Below are 14103 nucleotides of genomic sequence, written 5' to 3'. Positions count from 1 at the left end.
TTAACTTTAGACTCTAGATATATTTATGGCTATTTTCCACACATATTTATATATCTTAGTTTACTCTAGAAGATGACAAGACAGCTTCCCCCAAGTAAAACCCTGTCCTAGGTAAATTTGCTTTACTTAGGTAGCAAGAGGATAACATTAAACATGGAAGCTTTAATTTGTGGCACTGAATGATGGCCTAAACAGGGCACCCTTCAGAAGGCACAATTAATGACCCACCTAGCTTTTCAGCAATACAAGCATGTTGAGGTCTTCCAGCCCATTTGCTTGACATTCGTGCTTTATGCCTTGAAGCTTCTTTGTAATGGCATGGAGTTCACACAGATCATTTGATTTTTTTTGCTCCCACAAAAATATCAACTCTTTTAGAATTTGTGGTTTCAAAGCTTGCATCATACAAAGCATAGTGACAACCTGTTTCAAGAAGCACTCCCCCAAAATGCTTGAAAGGATCAGTTATGGTAACACCAACATCTGCATCTAAAATTACTTTGCCTTCTTCAACAATGATGTAAGTTTTGTCTGCAATGAGACAAAAAAAGGACAACCTTCTTCCTTTTCTTGCTTTATTCTGGTGTGGAGAATTTTTAAACTTCCATGTCATAGAAAATGTGACACACTTCAGCAACTTGCACTCTAGAGGCCATCTTGGCTGGGGTGGTCACAGGGACTGGAAGGGCCGGGAAGGGAGACGGCCAGTGTCTAGACTTCAGAGCATTTTCCTCACTGAAGTGGGACAGACTATTCCTCTGTCTTTGGTTTGAGATAGGATATGTGTAGCAAGTCATTTAAGTGTCTAGCATGGGCAAGTTCTTGGGTCCAATCCCCATTACAATGCAAGAGAAAGACAATTGGACAAAGGGAAGACATAAAGGATGAAGACACAGAAGAAAAAGAGTAGGGGGAGAAAGTGGCAGGAAGAGGAGAAGAAGGGGGAGGAGGGAAGGGGGGAGTGATTTTCTTATTGAGGGAATCATCATTCCTACATTTGTCACTTAGATACTTCATGTGGACTCTCTCAGGGAGATTAAAGTTCTCTTAAGTTTTACAAAGCAGTAGTGATTTAATTATTTTATTTGGAGGTAATAGGATGTAGAAGGCTCCACTGTTTTCTGAAGACTCTTTAGCAGAAAACAATGAAACTAAAATCCTAGAAGTATTCATTATCCTGCCAGAGTGCTTCTGCTACGGTGCTTCTACCAAGTGAAGTGAGGGCCACAATTCTAATCCCAAGGATCGAGCTCCTGCCTCAGGACTATGGTTTCTGAATCCTATCTGAGACAGAAGCTTCAAGATGATGCTGAAGAATGGATGAGATGAAGGAATCAGCAAACTGGGTGGATTGAGGGCATTTACACCTCCAAACTGCAGCTGATTGAAAAGACAAATCAATGTTGTCACTGACATTTGATTTGATTGTGAATGCCACAGCTCAAGTCTTGAGTCATCTCACTTTACAGTTAATATATTTCATTAAAAAATTATCAAGTATCACTGGGTGCCATTGGCTGACCCCTGCAATCCTATCTATTCAGGAGGCTGAGATTTGAGGACTGCAGTTCAAAGTCACCAAAGCACAAAACTCCAGGAGACTCTAATTAATCATCAGAAAACTGGAAGTGCAGCTATGGCTCCAGGAGCATAGCACAAGCTTTGAGCTGAAGACTTCTGGGAGAGCAGCCAAGCCCTGAGTATAAGACTCTGGACCAACGCCCACCGCATTCTCCCCAAAAATCAAGTATCAAGCCAGGTGAAGGAAAAAGAAAGAAAGAAAAAAGACAGACAGAGAGAGACAGATAGAGACAGACAGAGAGACAGAGACAGAGAGATGGGGAAAGGGAGGGAAGAAGGAAGGATGGAAGGAAGGGAGTGAAACTAAGAAAGAAAGGAAATAAAAGAAAAAAATAAACAACTAGTCTGAGTGGGTGGTCTACTATTAGATTGCCTATCTAGCACACAGGAAACCCCAGGTTTGATTCCTAGGTACTACATGCACATAGAAAAACTCAGAAGTGCTGCTATAGTGGTAGGTTGTGGTAGAGGGATAGATTGCAACAGCTCAAGGACAGTGCCCACACCCTGAGTTCAAGACCCAGGACTAGAAGGACAAAACCAACTAAACAAAGCAAAACAGCCGAAAAACTCAATGTTCAGTGTTTCATCTCTGTGAAGACATATCAAGACTTTATAGGGCTGTGAGAGAAGCTCCATCAGGAATGATGAAGGAACTTGTGAAGGCCTGGGGCACCCACCTAACATAGAGACAACACTACCTGAGAGGGAAGAGCACTTGTAGGATTCTTAGCTTCACTGAACTTTCTGAAGTCACCTCTGCTTCCTGCCTACCACTACCTCATGCTGTTCCAAATGTGATTGTCTTTATGTAGCCACCCCAAGAAGAGTCTTATATCTAAACAAATGATAAATTCCAGGAGACAGGAGACTCACCTAAGAATTCTCCATGTGTGTGTTTTTATACATATACATATACATATATATATAGGCACTGCTTTGCTGAAATTATGGAATCATGTATACTTTGTACCTCATGAACACTATACACCTGGTACTTTTTACCTCAGTCAAGGTAGACGACACAGATTCTGGGCAATGGTGCCTCATGCCTGTAATGGTCAGTACTGTTGAGATCTCATGAAGACCATGGTTCAAAGACAGCATAGGCAGGAATTGTATGAGATTGTGATTTCCATTTAACTTGCAAAAAGCTGAAAGTATGGCTCAAGTGGTAGAGTACCAGAATTGATTGAGAAACCTAAGGAAGAGCAACCAATCCCTAAGATGAAGCCCTAGTAGTTCCAGCACAAAAATATCCCCAAAAGAAGTTCACCTCCTCAGCAAAGACAAGTACAGATTGAAGTGAAAGGATGGAAAAAGGTATTCCCGGAATGGAGCTGAAAAGGAAGAAAATGAAAATGTATTTCTATGTAACAAAGAAAACTTGAAAATAATACAAGATGAAAGTGACTTCATGTGGCTAAAGATACTGCAATGATTAGCAACAAAAAGGCAGCTAAGCCTCAATGCACCCAATTTCACACAACAGACACCGCTGCACATAAATGAGAAGATGGATCCCAACCATGTTCGATCCTCTCCATAGAATCCACAACCGATTCAACCGATGACATATAGCCAATGGAAGCACATATCTGCCTAATATTCCACTCAACAGTCACAGAATAAGTATCATCCCAGCACTCCCCAAGCTTTCTCCAAAGGAAATAACATTTACAGCACAAAGGCAGAATTTTTCTTTTCCTTCTCTATTACAATGTAATTATACGAACGGTTTTCTTTGTAGAGTATAAAGGAAGTCTTAATAGATACACATAAGAAATGATTGGGGGAGCTCTGTTTAGTCTTTTGAAGAAATGCCATACTGCTTTCCATAGTGGTTGAAGGAATTTGAACTCCCACCAACAGTGGAGTAATGATCCCTCCTGTCCACATCCTCTCCAGCATCTGTTGTTATTAGATTTCTCAATCAAGGCCATTCTAACTGGAGTGAGGTGAAACCTTAGAGTTGTTTTGATTTGCATTTCTTTTATGGCCAGAGATGTCGAGCATTTCTTCATGTGTCCATAGGCCATTCGTATTTCTTCTTCAGAGAACACTCTTACGTCTTTGGTTCGTCTGTTTACTAGATGGTTGTTTCTTTGGAGATTAGTTTTGAAGTGATTCATTTTTTTTGAGCTGTTGATACATTTTAGATATGAGGCCTTTGTCTGTTGTATGGTTAGTGAAGATCTTCTCCCACTCTGTAGGTTGTCTAGTTAATTTTCTAGCTATGTCCTTTGCCATACAGAAGCTCTGCAGTTTAACGCAGTCCTACTTCTCTAGACATAGAGCTCCCCTATGATCCAGCAATTCCACTATTTGGCATCTACCCAACCATCCATAAACAAGGACATACTAAAGCCACTAGCACAATGATGTTCATTGCAGCACTATTTACCATAGCAAAGAATGGAACCAACCCAGATGCCCCTCAGTTGATGAGTGGATCAACAAGATGTGGTATTTATACACAATGGAATTCTATGCTGCTGTCAGGAAGAACAACATCGCCCCATTTGGAAGGAAATGGAAACACTTAGAAAAAATCATATTAAGTGAAGTAAGTCAGACTCAAAGGAACATAGGCTCTATGGTGTCCCTCATTTTCATAATCAGTAGAAACCTTGAGCTCCCCTAGCAGAGATATACAATAGAACAAAACCTAGATACATAAGTCCATGTTGTATGACACTAAATGAAAGGACCTCCAGGATATAGAAACAAAAGTCATATAATGAGTGATTGTTGTCCTTAATGTACTGTTATCTCTCATCTCTTTTGCTGTCCCTTGGTTATCTCATATTGTTACAGTATTTCACCTTGTTATCTGATATATTGTATATACGTATATTAGGTTATTTGAAAACAGATAGGGAAGGGGGGAAAACAAGATAATGTTTCGGGGGGAGGGGAGGGAAATGGGGACCAAGACATGAGAAAGGGTATCAATGTATGTGAAGTGATGCATATATGGGAAAAAAGAAATGATTGTATTACTGCATGCTATCATCCCATGATGGAATTCCAGTAGAAATAGACAGCTAGATAAACTACAGAATATATTGAAATACATAGAAGTAGAACAAAACATTTTTGAACGGTTGGTTGATGGTTATTGGAGAAATATGGGGGGATATGTAATCAAGTCTAGAAGATACCTGACAATGTGCTTTGTTTTCATCCTGTAGCGATATCTTGTCCGATACCACAACAAAACGTGATGAACTTAACAACAATGAAGGGTATGTTCTGAACATATATGCACCACTCACCTAGGTATACTTATAGATATTAACATGAATGTAGGTACAGACACACATGAAAGTATAGTCAAAGAAAGGAAAGTGATTTAGATTAGAGAACTTTCTTGGAAGTATTGATGACAACACAGGATTTTTGATATTTTTCTAAGATGTATTGGATGTAATATCTGCAGCTACCTTTCTCAAAACTTAGCTGTCTTAAGAATAAATATCAAGAATTCTTCTTATTCCTAATGTATTGTGGTGGCCAAAGCCAATTCAGTGTTTTGATGGAAGCCCCAGCAGGGTAAGAAACTACTCTGCAGGTGCTCCATTATCTCCAGCTAGAGGATACAACACCAGCATTGATCCTCCTCCTCCTACACCACCACCTCCTCCTCCTCCTCCTTTTCCTCCTCCTCCTCCTCCTCCTCCTCTTCCTCCTTCTTCTTCCTCTTTCTCTCTCTCTTTCCCTCTCACCCTCCCTCCCTTCCTCTCTCCCTCCCTCCCCCCTCTCCCTCTCCCTCCTCCCTCCCTTCCTCCCTCCCCCCTCTCTCTCTCCTTCCCTCCCTCCCTCCCCCCCTCTCTCTCTCAGAATGAGAAAAGACTAGTCCTTAGGGAAGTTTTAATTTGAAATATTTTTTCCTATAATGGCCCACCTCCAAGGTGTATTTCAAGCCTTAAACAAAATCCTGCCCAACTACGTGTCAGATGTCTATATCAAGAGATGATGATGAAGACAGGAGAATCTTTTTGGGCCTGTGTTTATCCCGATGTATCTCATTTCATTGCTCTGGGAATTGGGTTGGCCAATATATAATGACTTGACTACGTTTCCAGTTGTTCATGGAGAACTGACAGCTGGGGACAGGCCCCTCATATTGTATGTGCTTTATTTAGTGGATGAAAAGTCTTTTACCATCAAGTCAGGGTTAGAATTTTATGTGAGAGGTAAATATTACACTAAAGATTCAAAACTTGGTGTATGGTATAGGTATGTTTGTTTCCTCATATATTCTGGATGTGAAGGTGAAAAACTCATGAAGCATAAATGTAAATATTTTAGTTGTTTATTAGAAGCATTTCATTATAAAACTGGTGTAGAATATCCCTTTAAATTGATATTATACAGGACTTTGGTTTTGGTTAATCTTGTACAATGCATGTACTTTTATTTGGAGTTGCACCAAAGTTTCGGTTCCTAAGACCAACAGATTACTCTTTTCCTAAAAAGGTAAAAAAGCCATATGAAGAGAGACAAAATGTGACTGATTTTATTTTTATTCACATTTTACAGCAACCACATGAAGAAAATTGCAAATAAAATTCTACTGTCTCTATCATTCAGGTGGGTAAGACTGTAGAAATACAAGCAATGAAGTATGTATATAAAATATAACATCAATATTTGAAGTGAAAAGAATCTAAGAAAGTCCAAACTGAGCAACAAGAGTTTCTACTGTTAAGATGTTGAAAAATAACCCATGTGTGCCTTCATACTATAATCCAATTGATCTTGGAAAATTGTCTTAAGCTGGTCTTATAACTCAGAAAAAAATGGCATTTAAGCAAGTCAATGTAATGACATATGGCTATGTGTTTTTCTACTCATGAAAGTAAGTAAATATAAGTTGGGTGCTGGTGGCTCACATCTCTAATCCTTGCTGAAAGCTGAGGATTACCACTGGAAGCCAGCTTGGACAGGAAAGTTCTTGAGATTCTTATCTCAAATAAATGACCCAGAAAAAGCCAGAAGTGGCATTTTGGCTCAAGTGAGTTTGCTAGTCTTGAGCAAAACAGCTCAGGGACAGCACCTAGAGTACAAGCCTCAGGAATGGAAAAGGAAGAAGGAAAGACAGAAATACTGGAAGAATGAGAGTAGGGGTGTGAGGGAGAGGGAGAGGGAGATTGAGAGGGGGAGGGTGTGGGAGAGGGAGAGGGAGTGCAAGGAAGGAAGGAGGGAAGCAAGGAAGGAAGGAAAGTAGGAAAGAGGGAAAAGTTATGGAGTGAGGAAAGAAGGAAAGCAAAAATAAAGGAAAGAATAACAAGGAAGTGTTAAACTTTTGGAAGTATAGGTTGTATTCTAATAACTCCTTATTTATGTGATTCCTCCATTCTGGAAACACGTTCCTTAGGCTTCCACTCTACATATGAGAATAATTTTATACTGTGCCTTAGAGTACATAAAAATTAATAGTATTTTCATTTGAGTTTCAGTTTTAAAGACTTTGAAATCTTCTCAATTCATCGTCATAACGACATAAACGATACAATCAACCAATGGGTAGTTTGTTTAAAATATGTGACAGAAAGGCTTCAAAGCACTTAGAGTTCAATTCCATAGATATGTATGGAATTGAATTCTTTTTCATGTGTCCATAGCTGCACAAGGAGTACCCCCAAATAAATAATCATATACATGTTAAAATCCTCAATAAAAATCTTAGGATCCAAGTGGGCATTAGTTGTTTTAGGGCCTCATGCTTCCTGGACAGGCATTTTACTGACTGAACTAGACTTCTAGCTCTTCCTACTTTCTTATTTCTGAGATAAGGTTTGGCTTTTTGCTCTGACTGACCTGGACTTCAGTAGGAAGACTGAAGTTGCCTTATTGACCTGGCTGGGACAAGAGGCTCACATCATCACACCTAGCTTGTCTTGTTGAAGTGGGTTTGTGGAATTTCTTTGCTGGGGCTGGCCTTGACCTGGTATCCTCCTCAGTCTCATGAGTAGCTAATATCATAGCTATGAACCACCGCACACAGGCAGGTAGTCCTTCAAGCGCTTAGGTCAGTTATGCCTTCACTGAGCTTTAACTATTACAGTCTGACAAAGATTCAGATTGATGACTTTTAATGTGCTAAAAGAAACTGATAGATTCATCTTCAGAATTTATCAATATTTAAAGAGTTTATACTGACAGACTAGTCATTTCATTTCCATTTTTGTTCTAGCTTGCAGTTATTGTGTGGTTTCTACATACCCTCCAGTATACTGTTTAGGAGGGAATGTTGTTCACTATTCAGTGCTTCTATTGGATAAAAAACTAAACAATGTTTTTAGATAGGAATGCACTAATTCTTCATACCACTGGCCACGATAATCTTAAATAATGTCTTTTTCGCATCTGACATATAGTTTTAGGAATTGTTGAAATGTGGTGCCAAACTCTCATTGTCTTTATTTTAGGATATTGGCAATACTACTGATTTCTGTCGATCTTGGTCTAATGGTAACAGATATTATAGTTACGACCAGCAAACTACATATTCCATTAGAGTACAGAACAATTTCCCTTGTGATTGCTATATTTTTCCTTTTGGATGTTGTTCTACAAGTATTTGTGACAGGGTAAGTTTTATTCTCTCTGAAGCCTAAATCTAAAGAACCCTACTGAGACTGGCTCCTCCACCAAGTAGCTCAGGCTCACTATTTCCCTTAACTGTGTGCTTGAAACTCCCATTTATCTACTTGATTTACATAAAATAACATTTATTTGTCAGTCCTGGTGCTTGAACTCAGGGCCTGAGCGCTGTCCTTGGACATTTCTCAAGGCTAAAGAACTACCACTTGAGCCACAGCACCACTCCCAGTGTTTTTCTATATATGTGGTGCCAAGGAATTGCACCAGAGTCTTGGTGCATGATAGCAAACATTCTACGAGGACAAACTCCCAGTCAAATTTTTTTCAGGATACTAAATTAATCAGAAGATCAATCCAAACAAATGTGTGCCTCTTGAAAAGCATTCTTGAAGTCAAGGCCCAAACCCAGATTTTCATTGAGTAGCTTTAATTAGTTTTATATTGCTTGAGACACTCTCATGGAGTAGTTGAGAAAAGTCTTTGAACAGATAAAGCTTAAAGGGATTTACCAAAAGGGATCAGGTAATTAATATGTCAATGTGTATGTTAAGAAGGAGAAGTATGAGTGCCAGGAGTCTGTCTTAATGGTGGAATGCCTGCCAAGCATGCAGAAAGACCCAAGTTCAATTCCTCGGTTCCACATATAGAAAAAGCCAGATGTGGTGCTGTGGCACAAGTAGTAAAGCTCTAACCTTGAGAAAGTCCAAGGACAGTGTTCAGGCCCTGAGTTGAAGCAACAGGACTTGAGAAAAAAAAAGAAGAAGAATCTGGGCCCAGTGTCTCATGCCTGTAATCCTAGCTACTCAGGAAACTGAGATCTGTGAATCACAGTTCCAAGCCAGCCCAGGTGCTAAAGTCTGTGAGATTCCTATCTCCAGTTAACTACTAGAAAACCAGAAGTGTTTCTCTGGCTCAAGTGTTGCATGGTATCTTTGAGCTAAATAGCTCAGGGACAGTACCCAGTCCCAGAGTTCAAGCCCCATGACTGTTAAAAAATAGAAGGAGAAGTATATACTTGAGGTCTATAGATCAATACTTTGATTCTGACTGGAATTTCAAGTAATGTTTGATAGTATGTGAAATACTAGATACTGCACTCTAAATAGTCCTGAGTTCATTGAAAGGAAAAGTTTCAATGAAAGCATCTGCAGGTGATGTGGAGATTGCTTATCTCATTAGTGAGATGTAGCAAGAAAGAAATAGATTGCTTCCCTTTCCTGCTTGCTGGTTTTCTGAAAAGTAGGATGGGTGAGGCAAGCCTTGGGGATGGGCTGCTGGCGAGTCAGGCACTGGGTTTCCTAGCCTCCCTTTCTCCAAGTCATTTCAGAAGGCAGTGTATGTTCTTTCCTGAGGACTTGTTCTCCTTCTTCTCTTCAGCTAAGCAGAGTTATTCACTGCCAGGTTAGTCTGATCCTGACAGACTGCCTCAGAGTGTGAAGATGCTTTTCCTGGAGGACTAGTGCTCACCTCTGCAGGAGTCAGTGGTGGAAAGGAGTCTGGTAGATGGATGTCTGTCTTTGTCCTTTTAAGGACACAGCAGCCCCTTGGGATTCCATTGTGGGTGCAAGGACAGATTATGAGGTCAGAAGTGCAGTTCCTACCCATCTCATATGATACTCACATATTGATCTGGGGATAGTATGATGTACTGAAATTGTTGCTCAACAGAACTGTACACTTGCACTTGTCTTCTTCCAACTCCATTGGAGAAGGCAGTGCATGCCTCTTGTCCAATGGCTGGGGTAGATGGCTTATCCATTAAGCTTTTATTGTCATCAGGTATGCAAGTATGTAATAATACAAATTTACTACTTGAATACCTTCCACCAGTATTATGTTTTCTCTTTCCCAAATCCAGTCCATCCATTTCAAAGAATCTATTCCAATAACAATTTTAATGAAGTTGAGTCAAGTACTTTTTGCTCTAAAGATTTTCCTCTATCCTCTTAAAGCAGATAACCATTTTTTTAAGCTTTCTCTTAGAGGAAAAAGCATTATTTTTCAGATTTCCTCAATATTACAGATGCTGCCATCACTATCATTATTTTATTTATGGACATCACATACATATTCTTTAATGCTACATTTTTTAAAGATATCCAAAGGTAGGAAACCCATGACTTAACTGTCACACTTTTCTTTCATTTGTTCCTTAATTTGTACTTATTCTTGTCTTCAATTGTGTATATTGAACTGATTTCTGTTTAAGTTCTGAACCTGATACTTTTTTTGAAAATAAAATATTAGGGATGATGACATGGATTGAGTGGTAGAGGCCTACTTAGCAAGTGTAAGAACCTGATTTCAAGGGACTGTAACACAAAAATGGAAGAACAAATGAAGGGAAAATGATACATTTTCATACCCTTGGGAACTAAATAAAGACAGCATTTAAGGCCAGTTACAGGTATCTTCACTAAAGTACTTCCATTGGATATAGGAACTGGAAAATCATTTTGAAATTGTCCCCTTGATGATCTACTAACCTGCTTTTCCTAATATTGCAAGTGTATTGACTTGAACATGTATGAAGTTTCAGTGGCTCTAGTTATACTTCTCTAAAAAATAGCCGATGGAAACCAGGAAATCACGTATATGGCAACCCAGATAATGGATTTTTGCAATGGCAGTTTGGTAAAATGAAGAATGTTAAGGCAAAGTTAAAGCAGTAAGGGATTACTAAGTAATATGTGTATGGGTGTGGCTGTCTGTATCTGTGTCTGTGTCTGCCTCTGTCTCTATCTCCATTTCCCTAAATGAGATAGAAAAATACCAATGTACATTGGAGGGCTAATGTTAGGAGGCTTTTAGTTATATTCATTAGAAGTCAAAGAAATAGATTCTTTCTTACCAAAGTTTCTGAGAGGTCCAGTGTGATCCCTAAGTAAATATTGCTTTCGCTAGGGTTTGGATCTGGAAAATAACCTCAATCCATATGGTCCTTCAATGGGCAACCTCAACACCACTTGAGACCTTGGTAGCAAGACAACACTTGAGGTAGCAGCTACAGCAGCTGAATCAAGATGGATCGGGGTCAGAGTCGTGGTCATGGCCAGAGGTAGCAAGAAGGATGATAAGGACAAGAAAAGGAAATATGAAGTACCTGTACCAACTAGAGTGGAGAAATAGAAGAAGAAAACCAAGTGACCAGATGCTGCCAGCAAACTGCCACTGGTGTCACCTTACACTCAGTGTCGCTTGAAATAACTGAAGTTAGAGATAATTAAAGATTATCTTCTCATGGAAGAAGAATTTCTTAGAAATCAGGAACAAATGAAGCTATTAGAAGCAAAGCAAGAGGAGGAAAGATGGAAGGTGGATGACCTGGGGGGGGACCCTAATGTCGGTAGGCACCTTGGAAGAGGATCACTGATGACATTTGTGTCATGGTGTCCATTCTGTGGGCTCTGAGCACTGTGTCATCATCCTTTCCATCCTGGACAAGAACCTGCTGGAACCAGGCTGCTCAGTCCTGCTCAACCACAAAGTGCATGCGGTGATAGAGATGCTAATGCATGACACGGTCCCCCTGGTCACAGTGATGAAGGTGGAGAGGCTCCCCAGGAGACATATGCAGATATGGGTGGCTTAGACAACCAAATCCAGTATATTAAGGAATCTGAGGAATTGCCGCTCACTCATCCTGAATATTATGAAGAGATTGGTATAAAACACCCATCATTCTCTATAGGCCACCTGGCACAGGTAAAACTGTTGGCTAAAGCAGTAGGAAATGAAACATTGGCCACTTTCTTGAGAGTGGTGGGCTCACAACTTATTCAAAAGCACCTAGGCAACGGGCCCCTACTTGTATGGGAATTGTTTCGAGTTGCAGAAGAACACGAACCATCCATTGTGTTTATTGATTAAATTGATGTCATTGGCACCAGAATGTAAGATTTGGACTCTGGAGGTGAGAGAGAAGTTCAGAGAACCATGTTGGTGCTGTTAAGCCACTTGAATCGTTTTGATTCAAGGGGGGATGTGAAAGTGATCATGGCCCCAAACCAGGTAGAAACTTTGGATCCAGCACTGATCAGACCAGGCTTCATTGACAGAAAGATTGAGTTCCCCCTGCCAGATGAGAAAAAAAAATAAGCTCACCTTCCACATTCATAAAAGCATGACTGTCCTGGCAGACAACGTGACTCTAGATGACTTGATCAGGGCAAAGATGATCTCTCTGGGGCCAACAATAAGGCAATCTGTACGGAAGCTGGGCTGATGGCCTTGAGGGAACACAGAATTAAAGTAACAAATGTAGACTTCAAAAAATCTAAAGAAAATCTTGTTTATTAAAAACAAGAAGGCACACCTGAGGGACTCTATCTCTAGGAACCACAACTGCCTTAGGAAAGTGATGGGAGTTTTCCTAGCTCTCCACTGGGAAGCCATTAGTGCCTGCCCAGTGGAAACCATGGGTCAGATGATTTTACTAAAAATTCCCCTTTGTCTTATGAAATGTGGCTTGTAGGTCTCACATCTGGCAATCTCTGTTGTCTATGCTGTGCAGCACTCTGCTTCCCAATAAAGTGCGTTTTACAGAAAGAAAGATAGAAAGAAAGAAAGGAAGAAAGAAAGGAGGAAGGAAAGAAGGAAGGAAGGACGGAAGGAAGGAAGAAGGAAGGAAGGACGAATGGACAGAAAGGAAGAAAGGAAGGAAGAAAAGAAGAAAGAAAGAAAGAAAGAGAGAGAGAGAAAGAGAGAGAGAAAGAAGAAAGAAAGAAAGAAAGAAACAAGGAAAGAAGGAAAGAAAGAAAGAAGGAAAGAAAGAAAGAAGGAAAGAGAGAAAGAAAAGATGAAAGAAAGAACACATCAGCCTCCACCCTAGACCACTGAATTGGAAACTCTGGGATCTGTGAACCATGGCTGAAGCAGTTCTGCCAAATGAATCTTGTTGGACATCAGCACACCTTTGTGTTTCTGAATGGAGGAGAAACACCAGCCAGTATGGTTGGGAAGTATTGCAACCTGTTCCCTGCCTGATATGCATGTACTAGCTGTAGGGAGCCTCTGTTACTAAAAGGAATAACACCAATGTACAAACAATCAAAGTCCATTTGTGGGGAAGATGAAAACTAAAATAGTCTATAAATCTGAATGAACTCATTACTGTTTGTCCAGACAGTAATTTCTCAATCTTAGCATTACTGATATTTTGAGAAGATAGTTATTACTTGGGTAGGGAAGAGAGGACAAAAACATCCTATCATTCTTCCTAGATTCATATTTATTGTAGGGTGTTTAGTAGCAGTCCTAGATGTGATTAGCACCTGCATCCATTTGGTTGTGACCACCAAGTATGTCCATATGTTACCCAGTGTCCTCTGGGATGAGGGGTATAGCTGACTGTTAGAGCACTAGAGCAGAACGTGGAGGCCATGGGGGTGGTGCAGAGCAATGTAACATATGTACACAGATTTAAACGTATGTATTGATGAACTCTTCTCTTTCTGAACTAAAAGTATGTATCTATAAATTTTTAGAATGATTGTATTCTTTCGGCTTCTGAGGCTGATAACACTTATGAGGATCTTTCACCTTGCAACTCAGAAAAGGCATCTAGAAAAATTAATCAGAAGACTGGTAAGTGGGCAGGACATGTTTGCTTCCCATCCTGGTAAAAGTTTTAGGTAGCAATATCAAATTCTTTGTGGTTGACTTCTGTTTTACAGCTTCATCATTTTTGTTCCTCCCAGGTGTCTGGCAATAAGAGACGATATACCAAGGATGGATTTGACCTAGATTTAACTTACATCACTGGTTTGTGAAACTTAACTATTGATTGACTTCTCTTAATTATAGTACTGTTTTTTGAAACTTGTCATGTGATTGACTTATGTTTAATCCACATTTTCCTTTGAAGTAAGAATATTCCCTTTGATTTTCCCAAACTACAATGTTTTTTAT

At 39.8% G+C, this 14103-nt stretch overlaps 1 pseudogene; it reads left to right on the top strand.

The window, feature by feature from the left end:
• The first annotated feature begins 11216 nt into the window (after positions 1-11216).
• Positions 11217-12528, top strand: LOC150039404 (26S proteasome regulatory subunit 4 pseudogene; annotated as a pseudogene).
• Positions 12529-14103: the final 1575 nt, after the last annotated feature.

This window comes from Megascapheus bottae, unplaced genomic scaffold (assembly GCF_031878675.1).
Source record: "Megascapheus bottae isolate mThoBot1 unplaced genomic scaffold, mThoBot2.hap1 HAP1_SCAFFOLD_40, whole genome shotgun sequence".
Classification (NCBI taxonomy): domain Eukaryota; kingdom Metazoa; phylum Chordata; class Mammalia; order Rodentia; family Geomyidae; genus Megascapheus; species Megascapheus bottae.
This window is presented reverse-complemented; position numbering and strand designations above follow the sequence as displayed.